Below are 19910 nucleotides of genomic sequence, written 5' to 3'. Positions count from 1 at the left end.
TAAAATGTCCATGCAAGAATGGTAGCCATTACTGGAGGAGCTGTCACTGCGCTATCTTATATAACTATCAGGGCTGAAGACACTCATCCGGGCACATAGTATCAGGAACCAGGCTGAAAGGAAAGCAGTCTAGCCCCCGGGAGTCTCTGGCTGCTCCGAAGTGCTCCACGTCACGTCACAGTTTGCTCGGCAACAGCCCACAGAGCACCTGGCAGTGCTTTTGAAAACCCCACAGAAAATGCAATGGATGTGTTCTTCAGCCTCGGGGTGACCTGTTATGAGGAAAGGTGAATCCCACAGTTACAGATCAACAAATGTGGAACCCATGGAAGGCAAATGAATGCAAGGCTCCTCGGGTCTCACTCACAAAACAAAAAAAGATTGCTCAGCCCTGTACAGAGTCCAGAAACATAGATCATTTCCCCACTCGGCTCAGCCCTTTCGTTGGGGAGACCGGAAAAGCTCATGAAGAGAAGGTCATGGCCATGTTTGCCTGAAATTAGACAAAGCATTCTTGGGATAAGACAGAAAATTTCTGAGTGGGTAAAGGTAGCTGTGGTGGGGACTCTTAACTGCTCAAGCGATCATATGCAAAAAGATTCTGTTTTGGTCACTAGGTCAGTTTTACCAACTAACTAACTTTACTAGAGGTAAAGTCCCTTTCCCGAAGTCCGAAGTGTAGAAGTGAAGGATGTGTGGGGTGTCATGGAGAGTATGGCCCTCAAAATGAGAGAAGAGCAGCTTGTGTCCTCCTCTGTCCTCCTCAGATCACACCTGGTACCCGCTGTTCAGTTCCAGGCACCAGACTTCAACAGAGATGACCACAAATGCTTAGAGAAGAGTGCTGGGGACAGCAAGAGGACAAGAGTGTGCCTGGAAATGGGTGTCTAATGTGGGCAAAGTATTACGGGATCATGGGAGAGGAATGTAGGTTTGGTATATTGGTTTGGTTTAGCTTGAGACAGGATCTTCATACGTAGCCTGGAATTCTCTCTATAGAGCAGGTTGGCTTCAAACTCACAGAGATCCACCTGCACCTACTTTCTGAGTGCTGGCTTGAAGCTGTAGGCTTGTTCTGTGGATGTGACTATAATGCTCCAAGAGCTGATGGGTGGACGTTCTAGGAAAGCAGATTTGGATTCAGCATTAAAAAGCTGCTTTTTTAAATAAACAAAGACTGCTATTTTTGCCTTTTAAAAATAATTATTTATTTACTTGCTTATTGTTTTGTGGGGTTTTTGTTTTGTTTTGTTTGTGGGGTTTTCTTTTCTTTTCTTTTTTCTTTTTCTTTGCTTTCTTCATGTAGCCCAGGCTGGCCTCAAATTCTCTGTGTGGCAAATAGGACTCCAGTTTCTGATCCTCCTGCTTCCACCGCCTGAGCCCTGGGACCACAGGTGTGTGCCATCATGTCCAGACTTGGCACTGGTAGGAATGGAAGCCAAGGCCTTACGCATGCTCGCTAAGCTCCGGACCCACCGAGCTCCATTGGCAACCCTGCTTTTTCCTTTTTTTAATAAAGAAAAATTGTGATAAAAGTTTCAGCTCATGATTGCAGTCCCTTGGAATCTTTTGGAATTTCTTATCAATGGTTTCAAAAGGAGGGGGGTGGGACGAATGCCCTAAGATCTTAACATGTGCACTTTGATGTGTTAATAGCACTCTGCAATTAGAGCGGACTGCCCAAAGGGCAATAGTCCCTATTACCAGAGACAGTCAAGCTATGACTGGACAATCGCTGAACAGGGCTGATGTGTCTGATTAAAGGGCTGACCAGGTAACCTCTAAGCTCACTGAGATCTTGTGATACTTGATCTGGAAGGTCCCATGAGAAAATATTCAGGAAAATATTTCTGGAGCAGAGGGGCAGAGTGGGCCAGAGGCAGAGAGATTGAAAGCAGAGGCAAGAGGCACCTTCTCGGCCGGCCGGCTACAGCTAGTTTTCACCTCTAGTCTATTTGAATTCCAAATTAATGCTGTATGGCCTCACTAGTTTAGGCAAACTCTTCACCAAGTACTGATCTTGCCTCTGCTTGAGTAATTCCAGGGAAGAGAAAGTTTCCTTCTCTCAGGTCAGACCATTGCAGACTGGATCTTCTCAATCTATTCTGGAGTCCCGTATTGGAAGGCGCCCAAGTTCATTTTCCATATTACCCACACTCTGCTCTTAGCGATGCCTTTGTCTCAAGCAAAACAAGGTGAATCTTCTGTTGTGCAGGGTTGCAAACTGGTCCCTGAACCAGCACACTGTCAGTCTGTCCATCTCTTCTCCAGGATAAGCAGCTGCAGCAGCTGGGACACAGTCCTCTCCCACCCCCGTATTCTCTTTTCTGTACTTTGCTCCAGGTTGCTAATGTCTCTCTGTAGTGTCCAGGTCCAAGCTCGGAAGGATCTTGGATCCTCGGTGGCCTACTGTGCACAACAGAAGGCAGAGCTGCACCCTCCCCCCTTGGAGAGCTGAACTGATTAGTGTCTGAGGAGCTAATGCCCAAAACTGATGAGCACGCAGTCACCTCCAACACTTGAAAGCATGCACGGATGGGAAGTCACGTCTCTCCTACCAAGTGCTGAAGCATTTGACAAATTGGGTTCTGAAGATTTACATTTCATTTCATGATGGCCTTTTGGGAGCTTTCTGAAAGCAGGTTCATGGCATTTAGTGTGCGTGAGTGTGTGTGTGTGTGTGTGTTGCTGGGGATTGAACCATGGTTTTTGTGGCTGCTAGGCAAGGGCCCTGCCTCTGAGGTACATTCCTTAGCTACTAACACTTGAACAGCATGCCATCAATACCTCATCCAAGTCATTAATTAAATTACTGGGCAGAGGTGGAGAGTGTGGAGAGTTGGCTTAGCAGTTAAGAGTGAGTACTGCTCCAGCACTCGGGAGGCAGAGGCAGGTGGAGCTCAGTGAGTTCGAGGCCAGCCTGCTCTACAAAGCAAGTCCATCCAGGACTGTTACACAGAGAAACCCTGCCTCGACAAACCAAAAGAGGAAAAAAGAGTGAGCACTGCTCTTACAGAGAATCCAAGTTCAGGGCCCAGCACCCACATCAGGTGGCTCACAACTACTTCAAGAGTCTCACACATAAATAAAAATGAGTCTTGAAAAGGGGGTGAGGTCTGGAGAGATGGCTCAGTGATTAAGAGCTCTGGCTTCTCCTCCAGAGGACCCAAGTTCAGTTCCTAGCATCCACATGATGGTTCATGACCATCTGTAACTCCAGTTTCAGGGGATCTGATGCCTAACAGAAGTGTACAGACATACATGCAAGCAAACACTCAAATACATAAAAATAAATCTTACTTTTTAAAAAATAAACAAAATTATCAGGCAGAACCAGCATTGGTGGATCATGTTTCTCAACCCAGTATGGGGGTGGATGAGAGGCGCCTTGGCAGGAAAATCTTGAGTTCAAGGTCAGGACGGGTTACAGAGTGAGATGAGCTGTTACCCCCCATACCAAAATTGGATGAGCCAAGAACTACTGTCCAAACTGACAAAAATTCATTAGTCACCAACTGTGAAGACACATTCTTGCCTGCTCTACCCCAGAGTTCCCCCTGCTTATCCACCGGAACATCTCATGCCAATCATTCTTAATCGAAACAAGATTGCACCGAAACACCTTTGGAAACAGGCAGAGGGAGGATGGGGAGCAGGAACGAAAGGAAAGCAGCCTGGCCTTTGGATGTTCCCCCTCCTCCCCAGGCCTCAGAATGAGCCCTCATGGTTTCAGACTCCAAGAAGGAATTTGCAGTCAAGAACTCAGGCACAGACAGATGGAAGAACTAGACAGGGGCTTAGAAATCCTGCATGCAGGTCTACCTCTGCCTCCTCCCAGCAGGATAACCCTGGGCAAGTTGCTTAACTTGTCCGTTTGTTCATCTGCAAGCTAGACAAGATAACACCTACCTCACAGGGCTGTCATGAGACTGAAACGTGAAAATATAGTGGCTATGGTCTGTAAAGTGTAAGCGCTTTGCAAACATAACATATTGTTCTGATGACGTAGTGGGCCCCAGCTGTTTTCATCAGAACAGGGTACAAAGAGGTAAATAAGACCTGGTCCTTGTAGAGCAGATTTGTTCACAAGTCATAAGATAAAGTACAAGAACAGGGCACAGGGCACACGTCGTTCTGAGAAGAGGGACGATCCCCCTGGGTGTGGTGACACATACCTGTAATCCCAAAACTCAGGAGGCAAAGGCAGGAGGATCATGAGTCTGAGCCCAGCCTGGATTACAAGTCACAAAAGCAAAAGCAAAATGAAATGTGCGGGGAGTCCATCAGATTCAGGGACAAAAAAGACAGACTTCCGGGCGTCCTGATAGGCGCTCCAACAAACGGAACAGATCGAACAAAAGAAATGACTGAGGGGTCAGGCAGCGGTGGCGCACACCTTTAATCCCAGCACTCGGCCTGGAAGATCTCTGTGAGTTCGAGGCCAGCCTGGTCTACAAGAGCTAGTTCCAGGACAGGCTCCAAAGCTACAGAGAAACCCTGTCTTGAAAAAAAAAAGAAAAAGGAAAAAGAAAGAAAGAAATAAGAAAGAAATGACTTAGGGAAGACAGTATGTCCAGGGGGAAGAGTCCAGGAGCGAGAATTTCTCAAGTGTGACTTGAGGTGCTGGGAACGGTCATGGCTGACAGAAAGAGGCAGTGGGGCGGGTCGGTCACATCACAGTGTTCCATATCACTTTCAACATGTCCAAGACACAGCATTCTACCCTTCACAAGAAGTGGGTGGCCGAATGTGAGCAGAAACACTTAGTTCTCATGTTTGACCAACTGATTTCCTTGGAGGATTCTAGGAGGCAAAGACATCTAGAAACGCCCCCTAGAAGATCACTTTTCTCCTTTTTAAAAACACTTTTGTTATTATTTTATTGGTATGGGTATTTTGTCCCCACGTATGTACATCACTTGTATGTGGGGTGGAAGTGGCTTTTCAGACTACGCTGAGCCGCCCTGTGGGTGCTGGAAATTGAACCCAGGTCTGCTGGAACAGCAGTCAGTGCTCTTAACGTCTGAGTCATCTCTCCAGCCCTCTTTACCTGCAGCCGAGAAAAGGGTGCCTGGGAAGAGCAGGAGCTATGGCTGTATTTCAGGCAATCGGTGTTCCAACAATTGGCAGAGGTGGCTGAGAGTAGGCAGCACTCCCGGTGAAGGAGTTGAAGAAGCTTCAGCTGGAAGTGGCTCCCTGAAGAACGGCTATCCATCACACCTGAAAGGCTTCTTATTCTCCAGTTCTGTGTGGGGAACAAGGAGTAGGAAACTAGTTCAAGGGCTCTCAAGGTCCATTTTCCAGATGGGGCTTTCAGAACTACTGTTGGGATTTAGTGCCACCTGGTGTCCATGATGGGCTACAGCCGCCACCTTTCCGAAGGCTTTTCCAGCACTCAGGGACAAGACAGGCTTCCTTCCCTAATGGCCTGTTAAGATGCTCTTTGGGGTCTGTGGAATGCAAGAGGAGAGGGCAAGTGCCGCTTGGAGCTTCGAGGAGCTCTTTTCTATGCTGTCAGGGTTTCCATTTCCCCAGAGTGCTTCTGGGGATGTGTATTTTTCCGGAGCACTACAGGATCGGGTTTGCCATACTCTCTCATATGAGGACGAGTGCCTGTAAATCTCTCAGCCAGACCAGAGAACTTGCCCTGAGCCTTTACAGTGAACAAAAGGGTCTCATTCTCCGTGAACTCAGGCTTAAGTGATGCTTCCTTCTAGTTAGGTTAGCCTTATACTTAGGACTCCTACAGCCCCACTGAAAGGTTGAAAGAGAAGCTGTGTCTCAGAAAACTGAACTGAGAGATGGCAGCCCTGCTTTCTCTCAAAACCCATTTTGGATTGGGTTCCTAATGAGCTGTGAAACGGAAAAAAAAGTTAGGACCCAACTGTAACCTCAGATACAGAAGAGGCTGAGGCAGGAAGATCACAAGTTCAAGACCAGTTTGGACAACAAAGAAAAATCCTGTTTCAAATTTAAAATATCCACTAACATTGTCCTGGTGATGCCTCATAACATGGTATTAGATAGCATAAGGAGCAATAGCGTGAAGGGGGATGAGCAGAGCGGCGCACAAAAGACTAAGTAGTAAAGACATTACTCTCTCTGCCAGCCTCCATCCCAGCTACCCTTGAAGTTTGTTTCTGTCATAACCCATCCCAGGCTTAGGCTTTTCTGCCTCTTCTGTTTGCTTATGAATCGTGGGACAGCTCTTAGCTTAGAGTACCAATGAAGAATGCACATAACTGCAGAGGGTATTGAAAAACAGCAGAAAGGGAAAAAAAAAGCGTCATCTCTACTTTAGACTGTTTGGACTCTTAGATAATTGCCTTTTAATTTTTCTTTCCTGGCGCCCACAATACAAGCAGGGCTCCGCGAATAAAGGTCCCTTAACTATACTAGCTGAGAGGTGAACACATCCCTTTTTAATCCTTTAATTAAGATGCTTTTCGAGCCTGGTGTGGTGGCACACGCCTTTAATCCCAGCACTCGGGAGGCAGAGACAGGGGGATCTCCATGAGTGACAGGAAGGTGTTTTATAACCTGGCTTCCAGGACAGCCAGACTCTGTCTGTCTTTCTTTTGTTTTTTTTGAGACAGGGTTTCTCTGTGTAGTCCTGGCCGTCCTGAAACTCTCTATGTTGATCAGGCTAGCCTCAAAACCCAGCGATCCATCTGCCTCATCCTCTGGGTGCTGGGATTAAAAAAAAAAAAATGTGTGCAATACCACAGCCTGTGGGGGGCAGGGGAGGACTTTTCCAAAGTAACATTTGCGAGCAATTTCATAAATTACATAGATTGACATATTTTATCTTGTAAATTGTAAAGTTTTAAGATTTCTGACCCTGAATTAACTACACTGTACCCAGCAATGAAATGGGTACCAAATGACAGCAACTTTTCTAAATTGGAGAGGGCTCAGACATTAGACCTCACTACCTGGAACTAAGCCTTACATGGGCCTTTGGGATTCAGAGTATTAGGCAGAATTGGCTTTCCCTTTCTGCTCTCCTAACTGTCAAGACCTGGGTGGGTGCCTGTCTGGCACGTGCTGTCCTTCTGCAGTTTCTACCACCATCCTAGCCTGGGCTTCGCCCCACCCCTTTTCAAGCTGGCTGAGAAAAAAAGAAACCAGAAAAAACCCCGCCCCTTCACATAGCTGTATGACGTGTTTAGAATATGAGCGATAACTAGAACAAATGTGCTTGCGAATTGGGAAAAAAAAACACTTGGAATTCACACAGCTTCTGAAAATCTGGCCCCATAATGGCCGTCCCTACTGTTCTCAGCGAGTCTTTCGTTCTAGTGTCCTAAAGTGGCCATGTGACCTTGACGGCAAACGCCATTTTCCTGCCAGGGGGAGCCTGCGCGTGTGTGCAGCCTCCGCTAGCGCCCGCGCCCAAGCTTTTCGGATCTCAGCGGCTTTAGACCTCCTCCCAAGACCCCCTTTCCGGTCTGCGAGGCCCAAGAGACTCCCAGATCATTGGTGGAGAAAGTGTGATTGACATGATCTGTGTGTAATGACTGACCGGCTCTTTCCCAGCTTGGATGACTAGTTCCGCTCTCTTTCCCCCCCCCCCCCCCCCCGGAGTCTTTTTTGATGACTCATCCCTCTGTCTTCGCACGAAGGCCTTTCCTGGCCCCGCCCCTGCCGCCCGCCACCGCCTGTCCCTCCCCCCCCCCCAGCCAGCTGAAGAGAAGGAGCTGCAGGAATCCGCACACTCGTGTGTGTGTGTGTGTGTGTGTGTGTGTGTGTGTGTGTGTGTGTGTGTGTGTGTGGTGTGTAGTTGAGGCACACAGAAGCTAAAAACACTATTTCTGCACAAGAAAGAGGCTCGTTTCCTTATAAGGAACTTAACCCCTTATTGTCCCTTGAGGTTTCTCATGCACTTGCTGGAGGCCTGGAGGGAGAAAAGATTGTGGGGGTTTTACCTCCGCTTCCAGTTCAGCCCCAGATCATAGGGTGGACTGAGTTACCAGACAGGTCAGCTTCCTGCTCCAACAGCTAGCCACTCTGAGGGAGGAGCCTGGGAAGGTGCAGTTAGGTGGAGGCTTACTGATCACCCTGTAGATCTCTCGGGACATGTGTTTCAGGCACCTAACAGAGATTGCAATCCTAAAGAAGAATCCAGCCTTCAATTGATACTGGGAAAATAGGGAACCCAGGCCGAGCTAAGAAGCTGTCCAGCACCCAGATGAAAGAATGTATGGTCACCTGACCCAGGGGTCCTAACCATGTCATGTTCCTGCGTGTCAGGTTTTCCTGGCCTGGGTTAAAAGAAGCCTGAAGCTCTGTACAAGGAGCTGGCTACAGTTGTCTCCTTTGGGCTGTTTCCTGTAGAATCGTTTGCTCTTTTCTGCAGTCATCGCTTTGCCAAGTTTCACATCCCACAGGTAGATCTCACTGAAAGTACCAGCCTAACCTAGATTGTAATAAGCTCCGTGCACAGTAGGTGTGCAATAAACACCCCTAAGCTTGAGCATCGCATCAAAGTCTGGAGACCACAAGGTGGGCAAAGTGCTCTGAACTTGAGCATACATTGGTGCTGGGGGATACGAGATTGTGTTTAGGTATCTCCCATAGAGGAGACTTTTCGAGCTTGAGGGCATGAAGCCGGTGGTAAAAAGGTACTGGCACTAGCACCTTCCTTTCTAGCCAGCTGCCCCGGCTCTCCCTGTCGAGGCCCCTTGACTAAATCCCACCCACAGTTCCTTTGCCTTGTCCAGGCTTGCCCCTCTGACCTCTGCATGGAATGTAGCCAAGGAGCAGGAAAGAGGCAGCATGCTTTTTGCCCCTGTTGGGGTGAGGAGGAAATGGAGACACAAATTCTATCCCTCCTCGTCTGCTTCCAGTTTCTCATCTTGACTGTAAAGCATTTCTCCACTCACGGCCCTGTCTGCATTAGTTAGTTTACCTGCGGTATTTGCTCCTATCATCAGTGACACTGAAAGCTGTGGCAGCGTGCACATTGGTGGGGAGGATGGGGAGCAGGTGAGTGCAAAATAGGTAATCACAATGTTTTATACTAGCCGCATAGCCGCGTATCCGGGAGTAGTGCCAGTGGGAGGCAGGCAATCACGATAAATACAATGATTGTGGCAGGTTGTCAGTCTAAGACGTTTCTAGGCAGATTGCGAACTGCAGAGCCATTGGCTTTCAGCTGCAAGAGAATTCCTAGAGGAAGCTGGATTCATTTTACACATTTACTAATTGTGTGTTCGTGTATGTATGTGGGTGGGCACGTGCTTGCCATTGCACAGGTGTGGAGGTCACAGGGCAACTTGGGAGTACTTTGCTTTTCCCACACAAAGCTCGAGGATAAAACTCAGGTTGTGTGGCTTGGTGGAAGGTGCCTTTAGACAATGAGTCATCTTCTCAAGATGTGAGTTTTAAGAAATAGCCCCAACGGAGGCTGGAGAGATGACTCATTGATTAAAAGCACAACCTTCCAGAGAAGCCAGGTTCAAGTCCCAGCACCTACACAGCAGCTCACAGACATCCATTAACTCCGGTTCTAAGGGATCTGATGCCCTCTTCTGGTCTCTGCAGGATTTGTATGCACATACAAGCAAAATCGGCAGTTCACACAAAAATTCTAAGGGGGGTGGTCGTGAAGAGTATCAATTAAGAACATTTGCTTTTGCAGAGGAGCAGGGTTCAGTTCCCAGCAGCCACATGGCACTCACAGGTGTCCATAACTTCAGCTCCAGGGGCTTGAGCACCTTCTTCTGAATTACGAGGGCACCTGACATGCACGTGGTGCTCAGACATACATGCAAGCAAAATAGTCATAACGCAAAATAAAGAAATCTAAAAAAAAAATTAAAGAGAAAAAAAGAAAAGAAAATAGGACAATGACAGATCCAAAAGGCCTTAAAATGTTTGCAACCTGAGGGAGGGATGGAATTAGCAGGAGTTGTTAATGCCTTAACCTTTCTCAACACGTATTTGTTTGTTTGTTTTTTTTGTGTGTTTTCCTTCTTTACATGGCTTTTTAAACTCTATTTCTTTTATTTTTATTTCTTCTTTTTTTTTTAGTAAATTTTATTAAATTATAAAAGTTTCCATTTCCGCCCCCCCTCCCAACACCCTCCCACTCCCCCCACTCCCCCCCCTCCTCCCTCTTCGTCCCCCAGGGCAGTCAGGGTTTCCTGCCCTGTGGGAAGTTCCAGATCCTTCCCCCTCCCTCCAGGTCCAGGAAGGTAAGTGTCCAAACAGACTGGATCCCCAAAATCCAGTATATGTAGAGAAAACAGGTCCCAGTCAACACGTATTTGTTGAGCGCTAATCCTGGCTATCCTTCCTACTGGCCATGTATAAACAGCAATGCTAGCAGACGGTTACTGGATATATATTCTGTGTGCCAGGTATTGTATTATGTGCCTTAAGGACAAAACCTTGTCTTATGCTGACTCAATTTACAGCTCTAGGGACCATCCAATGGGGAGAAATCACTACACAAATGGTAGAAAATTTGTCTTTTCCCAGTCTACTGAAAGACTGTGTGATCCTCTGTCAGGGTGCTGGACTGCGGTGTAATCACCCAGCAGCTGGAATATTCTACTAAGAGATTTGTGCTGGTTTCTTCTGCTATCAGACTGTTTAAACAAGGGACACCAAAGAATACCAATTTCCTGGTGATCCCATGCTGGGAGAAGGGGAAAAGTGAAGCCCTGATGGCAGCTAGGGGAGGAACTTGTTTATCTGGAAGAGAGTTCATATAGTTCTGGCAATTTATCAGACCATCTTATTGACTAGACTGAGCCCAGACCACACCTTGACAGGGCTACTTAGGCCTGCATACCTCTTGCCCTCTATTGAAATTTGAATTTCATGCTAGCACCCCAGAAAATGGACTTGGGGGCCATTGGGCCCTTTATTTGTTTCACTTCTCAATATGGCCACCATTGACTAAATCTCCTTCTCAGTCTTTCCCTACTACTTGTCTCTAGTTGCTGTATTGGAGACAAGCGGCTAAGTCGATCTAAGAACTACTGTTAGCAGTGGAACTGAGCCCAGCTCCCAATCAGCTGAATGATCGTGATTTCGAGGGGGAATAGTATTCCACAGTATATTGAATCACGATGTCCGGTAGGTTCAGTATTTTCTTTTCTTTTTTTCTCCTTTCTTCCTTCCTTCCTTTTTTGGGGTTTTGTTTTGTTTTTTGTTTTTCAAGACAGGGTTTCTCTGTAGTTTTGGAGCCTGTCCTGGAACTCACTCTCTAGGCCAGGCTGGTCTCGAACTCACAGTGATCCACCAGCCTTTGCCTCCCGAGTGCTGGGATTAAAGGTGTGTGCTACCACTGACTGGCTAGGTTTAGTGGTTTTTTTTTATTTATTTATTATGTATCTAATATTCTGTCTGCGTGTATGCCTGCAGGCCAGAAGAGGACACCAGACCTCATTACAGATGGTTGTGAGCCACCATGTGGTTGCTGGAAATTGAACTCAGGACCTTTGGAAGAGCAGGCAATGCTCTTAACCGCTGAGCCATCTCTCCAGCCCCCTATGTTTAGTGTTTTTAACCTAGGATAGTTCCAACTTTATGAGGCTGGTCTTGAACTTCTGATCCTTCTGCTTCTGCTCTGAATGTTGGGTTTACAGCGCTGTGTCACCATGCCTACGTATGCATCACTTAATTCTCATGGTGGAGCTAGGGATGTAGTTCTGTGGATAGCAGTTGCCTTGTCCTAGCATGTGTGGGGCCCTGAGTTCAATCCTCAGCACCACAACAAAATAAATAAATACCTCAGTCATCTTATGGCATAGATATTATTATCCTGCCTTTTTTAAACATGAATTTCTCTGTGTAGGCCTGGCTGTCCTGGAATTCGCTCTGTAGATGACCAGGCTGGCCTCAAACTCAGAGATTTGCCTGCCTCTGCCTTCCGAGTGCTGGAATTAAAGGTGTACACCACCAAGGCCATCTTATCCTTCTTATTTTTAAAATGTTTATTTTATTATTTTTTATGTGTCAGTTTGTGTGTGTGTGTGTGTGTGTGTGTGTGTGTGTGTCTGTGTGTGTGTATGCTGCTCTTGCATGTGTGCCTGCAGAGGCCAGAAGAGGGCATTAGATTTTGTGCAGCTACAGTGGTTGTGAGCCACGTGCACTAAATGCTGAGCCATCTCTCCAGCCCTAGTCTGTCCATTTAGAAGATAATCAGGCTGTGATTCAAGGAGATGAAGTGACCTGTCCCACGATCATACAATTGGTTGTAGTCAGAAGAGTTGGGATTCAAACACTGGTAGTCACAATGTAGAGCCTATGACTGTAATCAGTACGCTCACCTCAGTCTTCTAGTTGGACAGTTACAGAAACAGGATTCATTTTGTGCCAAGAGAAAGCAAGCAGGGTTAGAAATTTTTTTTCAAGACATGGCCTCTCTGTGCAGATTTGGCTGTCCTGAAACTTGCTCTGTAGACCAGGCTGGCCTTGAGCTCACAGAGATCTGCCTGCCTCTGTCTCCCGAGTACTGGGAATAAAGGCGTGCATCACTATCACCCAGAGAGTTAGAAATTTAAGAACACATGGATGGACTGGGCCAGGGTAAAGCAGAAGATCCCAGAAGTAGCAGCAGAGACTCTAGTTGGCTGCTTGGCACTCAGGTAGAAGAGGTAGGCACCTGAGGATGCAGAATGCCCAGAGGGAGCCTAGACAGGCAGCTGGTTGGCAATCACAGTATCTGGCAGCTAGTGACAGAGGCCCAGCCTTGAGGTTTGGGCTTCCAGAACAGCATGCCAGATGTCAAAAGGTCTGGTAAGAACTAGATAAAACATTATTCCTTTAAAGACAGAGGTACTCCGCAAGACACCAAGGTAGGACTCTGGAGTTGGGAACATCAGAATAGGTGCCTAAAGCAGGGGATTTTATTCAATAGACAAGAAATAGCCCAGTTATTAGAGTTAAGGACCAGCTCCATTATTTCTCCTTTCCAGATGTTTTTTAAACAATTTTTTAGACACTTATGTTCCAAATGCTATGCCGGGTACCAGGTCAAGGCACACTCCTGTAAAGGAGTAAAACCTGTAAAACAGGCATGTACAAGGCTGTGTGATAAGTTCTCTATTAGAAGCACAAACTGCAGGGGTGGGGCAGGGAGATTCATTTGTTGAGAGAATTTAAAGAGACTATATTGATCACAAATTGGAGACCAGCCTAGGTTAGATGGTGAGAGCCTGTAAACACACATAATAGAGGTGGTAAGATGGCTTGGCAGGTGAAGGCACTTGCCACCAACCCTGGGGACTTGAGTCCTTTCCCCAGGCCCCACATGCTAGAAGGAGAAAACCAACTCTGCAAGTTGTGCTCTGACTTCCACCCATGCACTGTAACACATACACACACACAGACTGACAGACACACACACACACTCATACACACACAGACATACACATACACAATAAATAAGTAAGCATGGCCTGGCCCAGAAACAACCAGGGTCTGGGTTGATAGCCCTGGCTCCTGTTGCTCTCTGGGGCTGTGCAGATGCCTGGTGTCTGGACAGTCACCTGAGACCATGTCGGTGTTTGAGGGCCTTGCAGCTGCCGGGACCATACTGATCTGGGTGGCCTGTCCTGCCACCCAGATCAGCATGGCCCCATGGTGACATCCATACCCGAGCCGCTGCCAAGGGTCATGTCGGTCATTTCTGGGTCTGTGTTCCTGCTGGAGCTAGGGTCTGTGATAATGTCTATGGTCCATGTTACCACAGGGGGTTATAGGAACAAAGCATGTTGAAATCTGGGAGCTGTGCTGAGCCATCCCTGCCCTTCACTGGCCCTAGGAGAGCTGACCCTGCCCCTTGCTGGACACTGCAGCAGGAGAGCTGACCCCACCTCCTGTGGGAGAGCTGCCCCTCATGACCCCTCCCCCGTACATGGGAGGGACGGCCCCACCCCTCACCATGGTTGTGGGAGAACTGACCCAGATGGCATGTGCCTAGGAGAACTGGCTCTGCCCCTCGCCTGAAGGGGGCCTTCACAGTGTGTGTGTGTGTGTGTGTGTGTGTGTGTGTGTGTGTGTGTGTGTGTGTGTGTGTTCTGTTCTAGGATTTAAAGAAGAGAAATTTAACTTGGCCCAATACCCACCAACCATTTGGCGATCAGTGAACAGTTCATACTGGGAAACTGGTGTCTGACAGGGAGCAGCGGGGGCACATGAGTCTGAAGCAGACCTGAGGGCTGCTGAAGATCTTGGGTTTCTTCCAAACATAAAGTAGAGCCAGGTGTGGTCTTTATATTGGCAAGTGATTGGATTGCATCTGAGTATTTCAGGAAGACCACATAGAAAACAGTACCCAGAATCACTGAAAGTAAGTAAGCCCCTCAGGATGTTACTGCAGTTGTGGAAGGACGAGTATAGTAAGGGGCAAGCAGGGTGTAGACTGGAGAGATGGCTCAGTGGTTAAGAGTGCTGACTGCTCTTCCAGAGGACCCAGGCTTGACTTCTGACATCAACATGGCAGCTCACATGTGGGGATTCGCCATTGTCTGTAACTCTAGTTCCAGGGAATCTGACTCCCTTCTCTGACATCCATAGACACTTGATGTACATGGCGCACAGGCCTAACGCAGGCATGACACCCATACAAAAAAGATAAATACAAAATGTTTAAAGATCTAGTGACCTGGCGCAGCAGAAAAGGCACTTATCACCAAGCCTGGGCCAGCAAGCTCTTCTCAAGCTGAAAACCTAAGTTTGATCTCTGGAACGCATGTGGGGAAAGGAGAAAACTAACTCTTGCAAGTTGTCCTATGACCTCAACCCTGTGACATGTACTCATGCACATGCACACACATTCCTAAATCCATAAATATAATAAGATCCTGACAAGAGAAGACTTGTTTAGGGAAATGTTTCTGAGTGAGAATGGGTATAACTTGATGATTGCTGTGATCAGTGATTGAGAAAGGGGTTATTAACAATTTGAGAGATTTTTTTTCCCCTGGAGAAACTGCTAATATAGTGCCATCCATGACAAAGAGATCAGGACTCTAGGATATAGAGCAGGTTTTCTATGGGGCGGCGAGGAGGCAGTTTGTGCTGTGTGGAGTTGGAAATGCCCAGAGTGTGCTGGAAGGTGGTTGTGTTAGTTAGGGTTTCTATTGCTGTAGAGAGACACCATGACCATGGCAACTCTTAGAAAGGAAAACATTTCACTGGGGCTGGCTTATCTCAGAAGTTCAGCCTATTATCATTGTGGGACATGGCAGCACACAGGCAGACACGGCGCTGGAGGAGGTGAGAGTTCTACATCTTGATCTGCAGGCAACAGGAGGCGAACTGTGTTCCATACTGGGTGTAGTGTGAGCAAAAGAGACCTCAAAGCCCACTACTACAGTGACACACTTTCTCCAACAAGACCACACCGACACCAACAAAGTCACACCCCCTAATGGTCTCAATCCTACCCAAAGAACTGCAGGCAACCAAGGAATGCCGAGGGCAGGAGAAATAGTCTTCCCCAGGGAAGAGCACACCAATTCCTTATCCAATACCAAGCGGTCAGCTCTGAAAACATACAAGTAACATTATATAGATTGAGCATTTTTTTTTTTGGTTTTTTTTTTTTTTGAGACCGAGTTTCTCTGTGTAACAACTTTAGCTGTCCTGGAACTAGCTCTATAGACCAGGCTTCCCTTTCCCCCTTCTCCCAGCATGGGATTAACAGGAAATTTGTGAGTCTTAACCAAATTCTTAATTTTTCTGCTTCCTTCAGTATCTGGCTACAACTCTCCAAATTGATATTCCCAGTATTGTTATCGCCCTCCTGACTTGTACCACTGAGATCTAAAACCTGACTGCCCAGATCCTAACTGAGTCTCTGGGTTGTCTTGCAGATGGCTTTTCCAAAGCAAAATCTAAAGAAGGGTCTCTTGCTCTACATTTCAAAGGGCTAGTTACCACAGCAGACCAAGTTCGGGCACCTCTGATGCCTGCTGCTATATGAGCAGCAGAGGAAGCCTCAGCCACAGGCCTTTCCCAGGACATCCAGATCTCCCAAGCTGTGTGGTGGGAAACAGCCATGCAAACGGCAGACCAGAAAGCAATTAAAATTGCCACACCCACCCTCACATCTCTGTCAAAGGATGCTTTAAACTGCCTGAGCTCAGTTGGTAATATCCTTGCTTTGTGTGAGGACCTAAATTTAATACCCAGCAGGCTCATAAACAGCCAGGTTGAGTGGTGCAAGCTTGTATTCCCAGCGCTGGAGAGGTGGAGACGGGAGGATCCGTAGAATGTTCAGGCTAGCCAGGCCTAGCCTAATTGGTTAGCCTCAGGTCTCTGTGTGCGACCGTGTCTCATAAAACAATGTGAGAATGAGTGAAACGGTTGAGCAGGTAAATCCTAATCACCTGCCGCCAATCCTAATCACCTAAATTTGATCTGTAGTCCCACGTGGCAAAAGGAAAGAACCAAACTCCAGCAAGTTGTCATCTGACCTCTGTTTTGGTCCCTCGGCGTGTGCCCCACCTCCCAGTGAAAAAAAAAGTTAAAATGAAATAAAAAACAAATAAGGTGTTCAGCTCCTGAGGAGCAATATTTGAAGTTAACCTTTGCTCTCTCGACATACACAAGTGTGCACTCGCGATGCTTCAAAACCAATATGTGGAAATCTCATGCCCAGAGGTGGGGCACGACTTTAATCCCAGCATTCAGGAGGCAGAGGCAGGCGGATCTCTGTGAATTTGATGCCAACCTGGTCTACAGAGCTAGTTCCAGGACAGCCAGGGCTGTTACACAGAGAAACCCTGTCTTGAAAAACCAAAAAAAAAAAAAGACAGAAAGAAGGGAGGGAGGGAGGAAAAGAGAGAGAGAGAGAAAGAGAGAGAGAGAGAGAGAGCAAGCTCAGGTTATAGTTGTAGCTTAATAGTAAGTAAACACTTGCCTAGTTTGTGGGAGGCGATCTGGGTTTCATCATCAGTGCCACAAAGAAAAAGAAATGTCAGTAGATTACTTGCTGGGTTCAAATTATAGTCTGTATATACTAATCTTTTTCTTTCCTTCTTTCTTTCTGTCTGTCTTTCTTTCTTTCGCTAGGGTTTCTCTGTGTATCCCTGATTGTCCTAGAACTCACTCTGTAGACCAGGCTGGCCTCAAACCCAGAGATTTACCTACCTCTTACTTCCCAGTGCTGGAAATAAAAGTGTGCACACCCGGCTTTCAACCATTTATTTTTCAATATTATCCAGATATGAATGCAGGGCTTCACTCGTGCTGAGCAAATTCTCTACCTCTGAACTATATCAACAACTCTTTTATTTTGAGACAGGATCTCACCATACTATGTTGCAATGACTGACCTTGAATTCCATAGTCCATTCTGACTTTAAACTTTCCATCTTCCTGATCTGGCCTCCTCAGTAACTAGGATTAAAGGTCTGTACCACTAGGCTCATCTTGGTCCAGCCGTTCCATTAATCTCGTTTTTCTTTTATGTTCCTAGAAATTTCTCTCTCTCTCTCTTTCTCTCTCTCTCTCTCTCTCTCTCTCTCTCTCTCTTTTCCCTCCCCCCACCCCCTGGGTTTCTCTGTAGCTTTGGAGCCTGTCCTGTAACTCGCTCTGTAGACCAGGCAGGTCTTGAACTCACAGAGATCCTCCTGCTTCTGCCTCATGAGTGTTGGGATTAAAGGCATGCACCGCCACTGCCCAGGGAAATCTCACTTTTAAAACCAGGTGTAGTGGTACATTTCTTTAGTTCCTGAACTCAGGAGGAAGAGACAGGAGAATCTCTGTGAGTTCAAGACCAGCCTGATCTATATAAAGTTCCAGAACAGTAAGGCACTGTCAAGAAGAAGCAGAAAAAGAAGAGGAAGAGGAGAAAAGGGAGGAAGGGGAGGAGGAAGAGGAAGTAGTAGTAAAGAGATGGTCTCATTGGTTAAGAGCATTTGCTGCTCTTGAAGTTTTAAAGAGGATACAGGTTCGATTTCCAGCATCCATATGGTGGCTCACAAATGTCTGAAATTCTGGTTCTAGGGAATACAATACCTTCTTTTAGTCTCCCTGAGCACCAGGCATGAACCTGGTATGCTGACATGCATGCAGGCAAAACACACACACACACATAAAATAAAAATAAAGCCGGGCAGTGGTGGCACATGTCTTTAATCCCAGCACTCAGGAGGCAGAGACACGTGCATCTCTCTGAGTTTGAGGCCAGCCTGGTCTACAGAGTGAGTTCCAGGACAGCCAGATGACACGGAGAAACCTTGTCTCAAAAAAAAAAAAATTTTTTTAAGAAATAAAATCTTTTTAAATAAGGAAATTCCCTTTTTTGAAAGCCCGCTGGCTCACCCCAGCTAGCAAATTTACTCTGCTACCAAGCTTAACACATGCTCAGCTGCGCCTTAGTGAACTAAATGCAGCTGGGCATGGTGACCAGGGAGACTGGCAAGTTCTAGAGCTCATGAGCTACAAAGCGAGTCTGTTTCGGATAATAAATAAAACAAGATTGACACAAGGATGAGACACATTTGTAACCCCAGCACTTGAGAGGCAAAGGAAGGAGGATTTCTGCAAGTTCAAGATCAGCCAAAGCCACATAGAAAAATCCTGTCTTAAAAAAATGTCAGAATGAAGAAAGGGGAGGGGAGGGTGGACAGGGGTAGTAGATGAGAGTGGTCAGCATGCAAGGCAGACATATGTTAAATCATTAAAAAGATCACAAAAATGTTAACTAAAACAACAGCCCTAGGCTGGAGAGATGGTGCAGCAGTTAATAAGAATGGGTGTTTCTCTTGCAAAGGGGCTGAGTTTGCTCCCCGCACCCACATCAGGAAGCTCACAAACAGCTCCAAGAGATCTGATATCTCCATAGGTACCTGTACTTACTTGTACCCACCATACACACACACACACACACACACACACACACACACACACACACACACACACATACGCAAACTGGGGGGAAAATCTGCCAAACATTGTGGTACCTGCCTTTATTCTCAGCACTCAGGAGACAAAGGCAGGCGTATCTCTGCCAGCCTGTTGTACATAGTAGTGAGTTCCAGGCTGGTCAAGGTTGTACAGTGAGACTATCTCTCAAAAAAAGGTAATTCTTTTGCGGTACACTAAATTTCAGTGACTGTTAGACCCATCTAATAAATGGTTGGAAATGCGTATTAAATTATGAAAGGAAAGCATGGGCCAGGAATTTGTGAATCACCTTATAGGAATAACAGTTGATGTGGAAGATTGTGGCTGAGCTTCTTTGGGACTGAGAACTGAACCTCGTAGAATGTTCGCAATTGCAGGGGCAAGAGGAGGGGGACAGGAAATTAGAGGCGTCTTTGGATTGTTCGCTGCAGTGGCTTCCTCTAATTGCTCAGTCCCTGCCACCTCTGCAGCGGTGGATGCAAACGACCTCTTCATGCCCGCTTTTAGAAAGCCTTCTACGGTTTCCATGGTATTCTGCACTCTTCGATCTTAACTGATTATGCATAGATGTCACAGCTGAAAGCTTCCTAACACTTCCTTCCTCCAACCCCCTCATTTTACAAACGTGGAGACTGAAGAGCCAGAAAATGGAAGTAGCTGTACCGAGGTTTACAGGCAGCCAGTCCTCCTTTGTCCTTCCCACCCCCTCTCGCTGCCTGTGGCCCTTTGCTCTTTGTTTTCCTACACACTCCTGGCCTCTTAGGAGCTCATCTGTGTGCACGCTTTTAAGCTCCTAATTGCCGAATGGAAATTTCCCACCCACCTCTCTTCAGAGTTCCTATCTCGCCTTTCCTGCAGCCAGCTAAGTGGTCCTCGAACATCTCACACCAGGATGACTGGAAAGCATTTTTCCCATAGGGCAGAGGGTGAAACCTTCCTCACTGGCTCCACTATCTTATTAGTGCCTCTCTGTTCTTCTAGTAGACTAATTCTTTGTCAAATCTTGTCGGCTAATCCTACAAAAGTGTTCACAC

The sequence above is a fragment of the Myodes glareolus genome, chromosome X, assembly GCF_982192425.1.
Source record: "Myodes glareolus chromosome X, mMyoGla1.1, whole genome shotgun sequence".
Lineage (NCBI taxonomy): Eukaryota > Metazoa > Chordata > Mammalia > Rodentia > Cricetidae > Myodes > Myodes glareolus.
This window is presented reverse-complemented; position numbering follows the sequence as displayed.